Here is a 13,677-nt window from a genome sequence, read left to right on the forward strand (position 1 = left end):
CCAGGGCGGCACCTCCCACCCTGCCACAAGGCCTACATCCTCGCCGTGAGCGGGGTTGCCTGCGATCCTGTGCACCTGCTGCACCCCGGGACGCTGGTCCCCATACCTGTTCTACCCATCCCTGCGCACCCAGGCATCAATACCCACATGCCGACACCGGTGTGCGTCTAAGAAGGCCCACCACATGGTGGTGCATGCTCCAAGCCTGATGCCTGCGACCCTGTCAACCTGCTACGACTGTCATGGCCTCCGCGAGCAAGGCGTGCAGTACTCCTTTCTCGTTGACGAACTCCACCTGTATACACAGCGGAACAGTAGGCCACACATTTGGAACTGAGTCTTGATTACACTATGGCAGAGGACAATGTTTATGGCTGACTTGAAATCACCATACTCCCTTCGATGTGGTGCCACCAAGTCTGTGCTTAGATCACAACCACACGTGCATGATGGGCCCACACGGACTACTGCCCGAGGCCTACGCTGCGCTCGAGTAGGTCACACATTTGGAACTGAGTCTTGATTACAACATGGCAGAGCACATTAATTATGGCTGAGTGTATGTCACTATACATCCTTTGATATCGTGCCACCAGGTCTTACATCACAACCGCAAGATTCTGTGGGCCCATGCTGACTACTGCCCGTTGCCTACTCTGCGCTCAGGTAGGCCACAGAATTGGTACTGGACATCGATTATTCAAAGGCAATGCATGCAAGGAGAGGAATAAGAGGATGATGTGTTGCATTTGTGAGGAAAAAGGATCATCGTTACGGAGGTGAGCGAACACTACCATAAACTGCCCTGGTGTCACTAACTCTGTGCATCGCGGCCCTATGACACATGGCTGTGGGCCACTGCTGACCGCTGCCTCTGGCCTACACTGCGGTCCAGTAGGTCACAGAGTCCTGATTTAGCAATGGAAGAGTTCATATCAGTGTTCCATCATCATCGCAGACTGCATCCCCTCTCAGCCCTGGTGCCACTAAGTCTGTTCCCCGAAATTCATGGACATTCTCTGGTCGAAAATTTGTTTTGTCTGAGTCTATGGACTAGGAGGTAGTTTTCATCCTCATGCAGCTGACACTGAATTGGTGGTGGCAACGTAGCTGTCGCTCTCCACTTCCCCAATTACTGTTTACGGATAAGATCAAACCTCTGCATCATGCCCTGGAGGAAACCTTCCACTGTCCCCCACAACCCTCTGCTACATTCCCCTTGGACCTCGACAAGTACCTGCTCAGCCTGCGTGGCCCTACCTCAGTGGACTGCAAGTCACCGTCTCGTGGCGTGGTGTCTCTGCCGGTCGCTGTGCATCCGGGCCACTAACTTTGTGCTTGTCAGGTCCCGGACCCCTTCTTCGGAGCTATAGCATGGCATTCAAGGTGATGCTCTTGGGGTCATCATCGCCATGTGTCGGTGGGCCTGCGCTGGCTGCTGCCTCTGGCCACAAATGCGGCCCACCAGGGCTCACGCATCAAATCGAGTCCAGATCGGCCAGGACGTGGCATCACCGCAGGAGGCACACACCACCATCGCTAGGACGACCTCCAACCGCCATCTGCTAGAGTCGAAACGGTGGTACTGGCAGACTGACGGAGTTGCTCACACCTGTTGTGGATGCCATCATCTGCCTGATCCCCTGCTCAGCACTCCAGGTGCCACTGAGTCAGTGCATGGCAACTCAGAGACACTACTGTTTGCATGTTAGATGCCCTCTGTATGTGCTCAGGCTCCCTCCATGTCGCTCAGCAGTTGTCTCTGTTATGCTGGTGTTTTCAGTTTCCGTTTTAATGGTGTTCGCTGTTCAAGTTTTTGCCAGCACCAACCACTCCATGCGGGCTGGCTTACACTCACCCCACACACATCCAGCACAGGTGTCACTGTACATGTGGCCCTGCCAATAAAGGGTCCGGGTACACATGCCCGTAGCCAGTTCAATATACTATCTGTGTTTGTCCCTGTGGTCTTGTTGTATGCATGAGGGCCCTGGGCCCTACGACATTACATTGTGCTGTGTACAGCGGACGCAGACATGTCACCGCAGGCAGCGGGTAAGACCTTGGACATGTAGCTTTGTCGTCACCCACTCAATTCGTAAGGGGAGTGGCCTGGGCCATCGTACACAGAGCCAACGTGGGTGTGTGACTGATCTTTTGCGTGCCCCTGGGTGTGGTTCTGTACTGGGAATGGGCATCTGCATGTGTCTCTATGGCAGTGTGAGTCTCCTTTGTGGGGTGTAGGTGGTCCCTGAAGGATATTAGACATCCACGTATGTGATCTAGTTTGCCTTCCATGGGTTCGGACCCCTCCCGCACCTGTTCGGCCACCTTCTTTTGGCGTTCTGACACCTGGCATTGGGGTGCCATGTGAGGGTTGGTAAAGTGTTGTGAGCCAGCTGTGCTTGTGGGTACTTCCTTCGGTGTGGTCTGTTGTAGGGTCTGTGTTCTCCTCTAAGTAGCTTGGCTGACCTGGTCCTGGTGCTAGGTTGCATGGGATGTCCATGAGCTGTTGTAGGGTGTCGGTATCGAAGGTGTGGTGGTCCTCTCCAGCATCACTGATGTGTGGTCTTCTGTGCTCTGCTGGAGGTGTTGTGTGTCCCCCTGCAATGTGAAGGTGAGATGCCTGTTGACATTGTGTTGACGTATGTTGGCCCATTGTTCTCGTTTACAAGCAGACTGTATGAAAATGTCCAATGTGACTGTTTGGGAGGTACAGGATTTAGATGCTGGACCATGTACATTTGGTCTACATGACAGATGTGAGGTTGTACTCGTACAATTCCATTTCGCAATTTCCTGCTCTGTTACATGTAGTTGCCCTGTTTCTGCGCGTGTGCGGAGCCAGTTGTATCCTCTGTTCTGCAGTGTCAGGTTTACGCATTGTTCCACATTGTTGTCAATGTGGTTGTGCTGTTCTTGCAATGTGTGTGTGCTGGAGTGTGTCACGGGGATCAGGGACATGATCCAGGGTCATTGTGGGTGTGCAGTGGGTACACAGACAAAATATCGAGTTTTAAATTTCGATATACAATTATATCGAAGTTTAAATATCGATGGGACATAATATAGAAGGTAAGTAATATCGACAGTCTTAATATCGATATTAGTATGATATTAGTAATATCGAAGTTTTAAATACCGATGTCAATAATATCAAAATAAATAATTTCGATGTTACTAATATCAATTTTTAAATAAATTTTGTGTATATTATATTGTATTTATTATGTTTTATTATTTATTTTTAATGTAATTTAATTAAATATTGTCTTTTAGTACTGTAGCGGGTTGTGGGTTTATAGGGGAATAGGGTGGGAAGTAATTTAATTATGTTAAATTAATTATTAATTAGTAGGAATTATTAATTAATTAATTGAGAATTAATTTTTAATTAATTTTAATTAATTGATTAATTGATAAATATGTTCTGTAGCGGGTTATGGGTTTATAGAGGAATAGGGTGGGAAGTAGTATAATAATAATTAATTAATTAATATATGTTTGTAAATATTTTTAATTAACAATTAATTGGTAATTAATTAATATTCGTTAGTTATTTAATTAATATAATTTTGTACATATTTTTAATTATTAATTAGTTGGTAATTAATTAATATTAATTAGTTAATTACATTAATTAGAGTGATTTTTTATATATTATTTTTTGTTATTCTTAATTAATTAATTGGGAAAAAATAATATTAATTATTACATTAAATTAATTACAGCTAATGTGCTAATATATTTACTTTATTGTTATTGTTAATTAATAATGAATTGGTAATTAAATAATATAAATTAATTTTGGGTAAAGGAGTATTTTAGGGTTCAGGGTCAGTTTTGGGTTTTTGAGTAAAGGGGTATTTTTAGGGTTCAGGGTCAGTTTTGGGTTTTTGGGTAAAGGGGTATTTTTAGGGTTCAGGGTCAGTTTTCAGTTCTTGGGTAAAGGGGTATTTTTAGGGTTCAGGGTCAGTTTTCAGTTTTTGGGTAAAGGGGTATTTTTAGGGTTCAGGGTCAGTTTTCAGTTTTTGGGTAAAGGGGTATTTTTAGGGTTCAGGGTCAGTTTTCAGTTCTTGGGTAAAGGGGTATTTTTTGGGTTCAGGGTCAGTTTTCAGTTCTTGGGTAAAGGGGTATTTTTTGGGTTCAGGGTCAGTTTTCAGTTTTTGGGTGAAGGGGTATTTTTAGGGTTCAGGTTCAGTTTTGGGTTTTTGGGGTACAGGGATATTTTTAGGGTTCAGGGTCAGTTTTGGGTTTTTGGGGTACAGGCGTACAGGGTAAAAATAAAATAAGTTTTAATTAAATCAATTAAATGAAATTAAAAAAAATAAAATTACATTAAATTATTAAGTGTTTAATTTATTTTAAATGTATATGTATTAGTTTTAATTTTTTTATATGTTTTAATATTTTTATTTAATATTTGTAAAATTATATGTATTTTAAAATTATTTTTACATTATTATTAATAATACATTTAAAAAAACGATATTTTTAATTTTGATATTTTTGTACTACGATATTAATTTTTCGATATTTTTGTACTTACCTTTATGAAGATATGACTCCGATATTTTTGATTTCGATATTTTTGTGCCGATATTTTTGTATGTAGATATTATGTCTGTTGATATTATGTCAGACATTCGTGCAGTGTGCTACACATCGTTGTGCATGTGTACCATTGTGCCCATCTCCCCCCATGCCCACAGTCCCAGGTCATTACTCACCCTGTTGATGTTGTGTCAGGTCCTCTCGAGCTGTGTCCATACTCCTTACTCCTTACACCGTCTCCACACTGTTGACTGTGGCCACCATTTCCTCCAGCTCCTCCTGTAGTATAGGACTCCCATCTCCTGTCGCCGTTGCTGCCTACCTGTTGACAGCAGGTTTGTGCCTGTTTTAGTTTCTCAATTTATGCCAGCGCGTCTTGGCCTCCTCGATTGGCCTCCTCAACACTCTGACTGCATTCCCTGTGGTCTACTTGTGGGTCAGTTGATGGTAGTGTTCTGTCACCTCCGTGACGCTGATCTGGTTTTGCTGCGGACGGCGCCCTGTCTTCCTCTCCCTCTTTTCCTTGGCCGTCCCTGTCCCCATTGTTCCTTGCTGGTGGTCTGTGGGGTTTGTGGGGTTCGCGTTGGCCTCTGCGCTCGGTCAGGGTGCATCCATGTTGCTACGTGCTTTGGATTGTTTCTGGTGTGTTGTTTCTGTCGTTTGTATAGTGCATTTTCCTGCCAGACACGTGGGTTTTTGAGTCCTGTCGCTGGTTTTTGCTGCTTTTTTTACAGTGATTGGCCTGATTGCAGGATTTTTGCGTTCGCGTTTCGCATTTTTGTGTCGTGGCAACGGTTTTAACACGGACATTTGATGCATTATCTGGAGACTATCGCATGGTACCGCTGTGTTGGGAATGCTTCATTAGCACGGCGTAATTTTCTTGCAATAGACTGCGATGTTGGGAGCTGCGTTAAGTTTTTTTTGCGATGGTTATCACACTTTCTTGAGAATATGCCCCCGCTGTCTTCCTATAAGGGCAGCATTTAGGAAACAGTTTAATACTATCCTGTTTCAGTCATCACACAATCAAGGCAGAACGACTTAAATACACAGATCTTCTATTTTAACAAAATGGCATACGTCAAATAGTTTATGTGCCTATATTTTGTTTTGCACAATATTTTCGCTTAATGCCAATATTTTGCCATCCGTTATTTGACATTACAATTCACAAAATCTGATATGGGTACTGCAGCCACATTACTGAGAGTTATAGCTATTCTGGCCTCGAATAGAATACAATTTGTTACAGAATGCTAACCTTTTGGTCAAACTTGTTCTAGGGATTACAAAACCACCGTCGTAACACAAACACGCAATTTTCAATTGCGCTGAGTGGTATGGACACAGCTCTGTGCAGTAATTGCAGATGGGAATGTATTATTTTACACTGTTGTAATCCAGCTATAGCCGTCTGTAGGATAAATCCTAATAACCATTCAATTCCCACTGAACAAATTCCAAGTCCTTAAGCAAAGTAATAAGAGCCGCAATTAAATTAGGGTTGCCAAAGATATAAGCGAACTAATACCGGTAAAATAACCCCTGCCACGCTGTAGTTAGTCTAGAGTATTGCTTAAAATGCATTATTGATTGAGGCAGATTACTTCAATACTTACAGCTCATTGGGAAATTTGCATGATCCTTTCATTTATAATTCATATGTTTGCATACATATGCATGAGCTGTGGCAAAATGAGAATACACGCACATTGACAAAGTAGTGCTATTGCGGTATATTTGAACTGTAAATTCGTTTTGCCATAACAAGATGATTATCCCTTCAGAACATTATTAGAGAGACAGATTACACTTCTGTAACTAAGGGGCTGATTCAGACCTCCGAGGACAGCCTTTACTCCATCAGTAAAGTGCTCCGTCGCGCTGACGGAGTACCCGTCCTCGAATCTAGAAACGTCCAACGGCCCAGAGGATATCACTTCACATTGGCAGGAAGCAACGTCACTTCGGTTCATGTCAATGTACTCAAAGTTTGACGGACGGCTCCAACAAGATGACAGTACTGTCTTTCAAACTTTAACCTGTTTTTTCATTTTCTAAAACAAAATACCAAAGCAGTGTTTTGATTTGAAAATTAAAAACACAAATGACCCTCGCACCTTGCGAGTTGTTCTCTACAATGTGGAGGTCATTTTCCAGTTTTCGCTGCCACTTACCACCAGGTTTTACCTAGTGGTGAGAGGCAGTGAAAACGGGCCATTTGACCACAAACTTTAAATTGGACGGAGAATCAAACGGCCAACCCTCTTGCAGGCCTTACTTTGGTGGACTGTCAGAGGTGTATGTCACTGGATAAACAGAGGAGTCTCTGTCACTGACATACTGAAGTTCTGTCCGACACTAAATCAGGCTGGGGAACATCAGGTTGCTAGAGAGTGTCTGTCACCATTGCAACGGAGTACCCTATCCACCAAACCCCAAATCAGGGCTAAGTTTGAAATCTAACTCCAAAGGAAATGCCAGTTTCGCAGTGTTAATAACTTTGTGTTTCCTTGATCAATTTTCACTAAAGATGTAAGACACTTGCTTCCAGTGCTTAATATGTACAAGAATGGATGCCAGGACCAAATGTTTTTCTCAGAAGCCCACTGCTGGTGCTTCTGAATGTTGTGGTTGCCAAAACCAAGGTTGTGTAGTTTTAATTCTACCTCATGCCTCTTTCTTGCACAGCCCTAGACTTCCTGCTCCTATATCGGAATCTTGCAGGTTCTTTTTAATCCCTGCATCCTCCCTTTATCATTGTTTTCCCAAATCACTTCCTACTTCCTTCTCCTGTTGCTACATTTCTAACTCTCTTTTTGGGTCAAAGTCTGATGATGAAAATACATCCCAGTTCCCAATAATGAGTGCTGGTTGGTGCACTTGAAACCACTGGTTCTAATTAAGAACTGCTGGGTTCATATTTGTACTATAAACCAGGCAGATTTGTGGAAATATTTTCACATTTTATTGTCGATTCCAAAACTTGTCGCTGTTGAAATGTACACTGGTTCTCAGATAGCCCAATGTAGTCAAGCAAAAGTTGAATATTTTTAGGACATTAGCAGAAACAAAATAGTTTAGTTTGCTTACATGACTATTGTATATTTTGTAAGATGTTCACAGTAACTGAAGAGATCCAGGCAATTGTTTGCTAAAAATGGGAAAATGGGAGAGTTCAATATGGTGGTCATGTAGGAGCCCCTCACGCTACTCTGTATTCCGATCTCTTCAGAGGTCAGTTCCTGCCTCTGCAACTCCAGTACCCTGGTGGGATCGGATTGGCAACCATCCCTAGAGAGAGGGATGCCTTGCTAAGGCCTCCAAACTTTCTGAATGAATGACGAGAGGCTCAGTCAAAAGGCAACAACATAGACCGCTTACAAAATGGGGGCCACTTTATAACAAACTCAGACCAACCGGCACCACCTTGCCATGAGCTGCAGCTTCTTGAACGACCACAAGAATATCAGTAAGTCTGGCAGCTGCCAATAATGCAAGGACACTAGGGGGCATATTATCAAGGGGGTTTATCTCCGCTTTTTTGGCTTTAAAAGCCAAGAAAGCGGAGATAAAATTATCTCCCTATTACCTAGCTGTCACTAACACCAGTTAGTGACAGCTAGTAGGAGATAGCGACCATCTTGGGCCCCACTTTGCATGTCAGTGATATTTATCACTAATGATATGCAAAGTGGGCGTGCCAAGATGTTAGCGACTGAAAACAGTCGCTAACATCGCTATCTCCTATTACGAACCTTTGGAGATATTCGCGCTAAGCGCGAATATCTCCAAAAGCTAACACCTGCCCTGAGCAGTTCTTAGCCATGTTATCCAATGGGAGGTGGATAACATGGCTAAGAGCATTAGCTCGGTAATGCATGAATATCGCTGACATTTCAGCGATATTCATGCATTGCGGCGATTTTTATCGCATTTGCGATAAACCTTGGTAATACCATGGTTTATTTGCGGTAAAAATGGCCGCAGCTCAGCGGTAAATTTTTGTCTCTAACCAAGCAATAGCGATAATTATCGCTATTGCTTGGTAATATGCCCCTTGGTGCCTAATTTCACCCAGTTGCAGCATAAGAGGCAAGGGTCCGTGACTTAGACAGCACACCAGCTGGCATGCCACATGGGCCTCGGGGGAGACAAGCCAATACAAGTCCAGAATAAGCTGTGGCAGAGGAGAGGGATCGGCCCCGCCTAACAATACCGAAACCCTCCGGAACAAAAGCACCCTTCTGCCGCACAGTGAGCCCACATCTACAAACATTGCTGGCCTGGGGGAGAAGAGAAGGATGCATAACGAGCTGTGTCCACAAGCAGCCTGCTGAACGCTCCCCAATGCTGTGCAGGAGGATTAGAATTGGCCACTGACTGCCAAGGGAGTAGAGGCAGGTACCCGTGACCCTCAGCTGGGTAGAAGATACCTTCTGGCAGCACCCCCTAATGGATGAGAGAGGCACAGTACAAAAGACAGAGGCTGAGACTATTGCCACAGAATGTGAGGCGCCGTATACCTCAGTGGCCCACTCAACCTACAGCATGCGTCGGTGGCACTTGGTAAAGAGGCAAGGAGAGCACCCAGGAGACAATTGATGGCAGTTCCTTCATCACTAAAGGGCATTGTCCTGAACAACGATAAGCTGCAGATCTTGTTGGTTGTGCCACAGTCTACATCCGGGTCTAGAGGGAAGGAGAACATCTAGGAATTTTCAGCTTCTCAGGCATTGCCAGGGATAGCTTCATCACGGCACATAGATTAAAGAAAGAGACTACCCTCAAGGGCTCCTCTCCAAACCATAATTCAAGAGAATGGTGACTGGGAGCCAGTCCATAATTACATTATTACACAGAGTACAGAACTAGGAGGAGCAGACACACACATCATGAAATCCTGCCTAGAAACTCTGTTTGGCACACGTAGGGAAGACTTTGTCACTCCATGAAATGAAGTAGCCACAGACATAAAGGCTATTAAGTGGGATGTGGCTGAAATCGGACAGCGCATGTGAACTCCAGAAGAAATCTGCAATGCTAAAGATGAAGAACTGGACCACCACAGTCATAAACTACTGGAGCTAAGAATCTTGAACTGCAAATTCACTTGGAGGACCCGGTGAATAGGTCTCGTCACTTGAACATTACAATTAAAAGGGTCCTACTAAATGTGGAGAAAGATGATATAGAAGGATACTTTACATGCCTCTTTAACCAGCTACCCCCAACTCTGGCTCATGCCGATATAATCCTTCACTGCACCCATAGAATGGGCTGCCAGCAAACTCCCCCAGTGGGCCAAAGGACATCTTCACATGTCTCCACTACTGAAAACAGAAGAAACAAATAATGACCGCAGTGAGGAATCAAAGTTCAATCACTTTTGAAGGTAGTATAGTGTGGCTACATCAGGACCTCTCCACTATCACAGTACAGAGTCAACGCTCTCTTAAAGAACTGACTACCTTGTTGAGAGATAAGGGTCTCGAATACAAATGGAGATAACCCTTCCAACTCAGCTTTGTCTGGGATCAGGAAACGTTCAGCAAGCGCATGGTCGACGAGGCTCATGAGTTTCTCAGCTTTGGCCCCTCACCTGACGACAGCACCCTACTCATGGACACTCACAGATCACATCCTTGCAAGTTCGATGCCCTGTGAACGACCAAGGGCTGCAAACACCCTCCCACCATTCATAGGCATGGCACCATTTATAAGCATGGTTAAAATATTGAACTTAAATGGGCATGTCTCAAAACCCATGTGAATCGTGTGGCCACATTTTCCCTGCTGCAGGACTCTGACTGCGATATCTGCCTCCTTCAGGCAGCCCACCTACAAAAAATACTGGGAGAGATTGCGGTCTAAATGGTTCACTAATCGATTTTATTCATTATAACCAAGAAAAAAGGGTGGGGTGTGCTTTGTAATAGCTAACAAGTGACGGGGTAAGTCCTCGAGTTCAGATAGAGATTACAGGAAGACATCTTGCACTCCAAATTTCCTTGCACATGTACATCTTAACACTGGTAATCCTGCATTCTCTTAATCAGCACCAAGAGCAGTTTATCACTGATGTTATCAGCCAGGTCTTCTCAAATGCAGCAGGTAATTTCATATAAGAGGAGACTTCAAACAAGTACAACACCCTCAACTAGACAGATCCATACAAAGGCAGGCACAAACTAGAGGAATGTGTACTAACAGGCTGTAATGGATAAAGGAGGTGGGACTCACTGAGATTTGGTGGGCACACCACCCTACAACTAAGGCATATTCTCACCTTTCAGCCTTCCACTAGACTTATGGTAGGCTCAACTACTTTTTATCATTGTCCTGAGTCTTTGCTACAACCACCTAGACCACGATTGAAGTGCGGCACTGTTGGACCATTCCCTGATATGGCTCACCTTTGAATATGACACTTTACAATGCACACGTTCCAACGCGTGTCATTACAATGCATTTTTTACATTGCAAAATCCATTACAACGCATGGTGTTACAACGCATGTCGTTACAACGCATAATCCATTTCAACGCAATTACTATTCTAACTCCGCTGGGGCATTACTTTGGGGAATGCATTGTAATGGATTATGCGATGTAATGACGTGTTGTAATGGATTTCGCATTGTAAAACATTAGTTGTAATAACACGCATTGTAACACGTGTGTTGTAAACAATGTTTCCCCTCCCCTTTACTACCCCCATTCTGCCATTGCGCACTCACCCATGGAGACTTAATGACCAACTGCTAAATTATAATACCACCTTGAAAAAAATTTGAGAGACCATGCAACAATATATGCAAATAAACGATACCCTGGAAGTGCACATTACACTCTTATGGGAAGCAATGAAAGCAGTAGCCAGGGGGATTCTATTGGTGATCTCAGTGAGCCTTAACAAAACTAGGAGAGATAAATACACAGAAATGGAGGAGCGAGTGCATGCCTCAGAGGAGGAACACAAACGCACAGGAGCACATATCATCAAGAGGCAATTCATGCTGGCTAGGAAACAACTCAAAGCACTAGATTATGACAATGTTGAATATGCACTTGTGCACACTAGTCAAAGATACTAAACAGAGGGCAATAAAACAGTGCATCTCCTTGCTTGTAAACTGGGGGGGGGGGCAAAATTCACAAAAGAATAGTTATAGAAAGGAAGACAGGCAATAGCCAAAGCCTTAATACAGATGATGCTATTGCATGTGCATTCAAATGCTTCTGTACTAACCTCTACATGAAGGAAGAGACAGATAAGACAGAAATACTCGGATTTCTTTCTAAGGCTAATACAAGAAGCCTGCCCACCCAAGAAGCACACTCCTTGGAAGCAGACATCCATGTGGAAGAGGTATTTGCTGCCACTGCATACCTCCAGCCAGGTAAAGCCCCAGGACTAGATGGGTTTACCCCATGCTTCTATAGCACATTTGGCTCCATACTACCTTCCCATCCAGATCCACCTATACAACTCATTTGTAGACTCAGGTATGCTCACAGATGTTAAATGTGAGGCTGTCATTACAGTGATCCCTAAACCAGGGAAAGACCTGACCTCCTCTGCTTCCTTCTGCCCCATTTCCAATCTTAACATTGATGCCAAGCTCTTCAGGAGCATCCTGGCTCCCAGACTTCACCAATATATATGCAAGACCTCATAGATCCGGATCAAACAGGGTTTATCTCTGGGCGGAATCGTAGCGCAACACAAAATGTTATTACACGTAATCAATAAAACATTTAGGACAAGGTCCTATTTGTTTATTTAGAGGATATCGGGGATCATTACTTTATGTTGAATTTTTGTTTTAATTTTCTTATAATCACTTGCACACTTCGCTTTTACTGTGTCATCTGCACTTCATGACTTTTTATGATAAATGTATGTCTTTCACCTATGTGATGTTTGAAAACATATAAATGAAGATTGCAAATTGAACTATGGAGATCCGAATATTGTATTAATTACAAAATTTGGAATGATTTTTGCTTCAGTCAGGGTGTAATGTTGCTATTTCTCTAAATAAAGAAGCGCATACACTTAAGTGGAGCTGATGTACTTTATTTCCTATGAGCAGGAGAGCGCAGGCAAATCGTCCGTTGCACTCTGAGTTCGGCGCTCAATGCGCCTCCAAAATGGCGGCCGCGCTCTACGTCATCACGTGGGTGCGTGACGACTCGAGCGCGAAACTACATATCTCCCTTCTTTACATTAAACAACAATATATATAGAAGAGTCTATAAGGCAGCAAGTTACTTCACTTCTCCCAGTTCACAGTCTCTGTATTTGGCTGGCCTTACTACTGTTCTTCCTGCACGTGTACGTCTTACCGGAGTAGTAATGGGACTCGCCACACTGTCCTCCGCCTGCTTGTCCGTCTCCTACCAGTTCCCCTAGGGCACTCTCTCTCTCTGGAGTCATGCCATTTTTCTCCTGATGTTCTTCTGCAATGGGATTGTCTTCCCCTTCCTGCTCAGCTTCTCTCCCTTCTGCTCCTGAGTCCATCTCTCCTTCCCATGATAAGACACAATCCGTAGGTGAACCTTGGTTCTCTTGTGTTCTTGATCCTTCCTCTCTGGCTCACTGCAGTATCTTATTGCACTTGGACATGCGATCCTGCGACCAGACGTTTTCATCGCTAGGCAATGCAGCTCTGTCATACACCTCTTTCACTTGCATGGGCACGCTGTATTTGCTATCCCTTTCCTTCTTAACTGGGCAAGTTTGACTCTGACCCACTCTCCTCTTTCCAACATTGTCTCTTTTACGTTGCGTCTCTTGTTGTAGTGCTCTGTGTATATTCTCTGTGCTCTCTCCAAGTTATGGTGAACTAATGCCGGTGACCATTTACTAGTGACTGTCCTTTCCTTCCACACCAGATTGTCCTTGATGAAAGAATCACGTCCTCCTAGGATTTGGAAAGGGCTGTATCCAGTGCCAGTAGGTGTAATTTGGTAGGCCCACAGCGTACTCCTCACTTCCTTTTCCCAGTCTTTCCCCACTCCAAACGCTGATTGTATGGAACCCATTATAACTTGGTTAACCCTTTCGGCTAGACCATTACCTGCCGGGTGGTAGACCGATGTGTGTTTAACTTTG

The sequence above is a fragment of the Lissotriton vulgaris genome, chromosome 3_1 (assembly GCF_964263255.1).
Source record: "Lissotriton vulgaris chromosome 3_1, aLisVul1.2, whole genome shotgun sequence".
In the NCBI taxonomy this organism is placed as follows: domain Eukaryota; kingdom Metazoa; phylum Chordata; class Amphibia; order Caudata; family Salamandridae; genus Lissotriton; species Lissotriton vulgaris.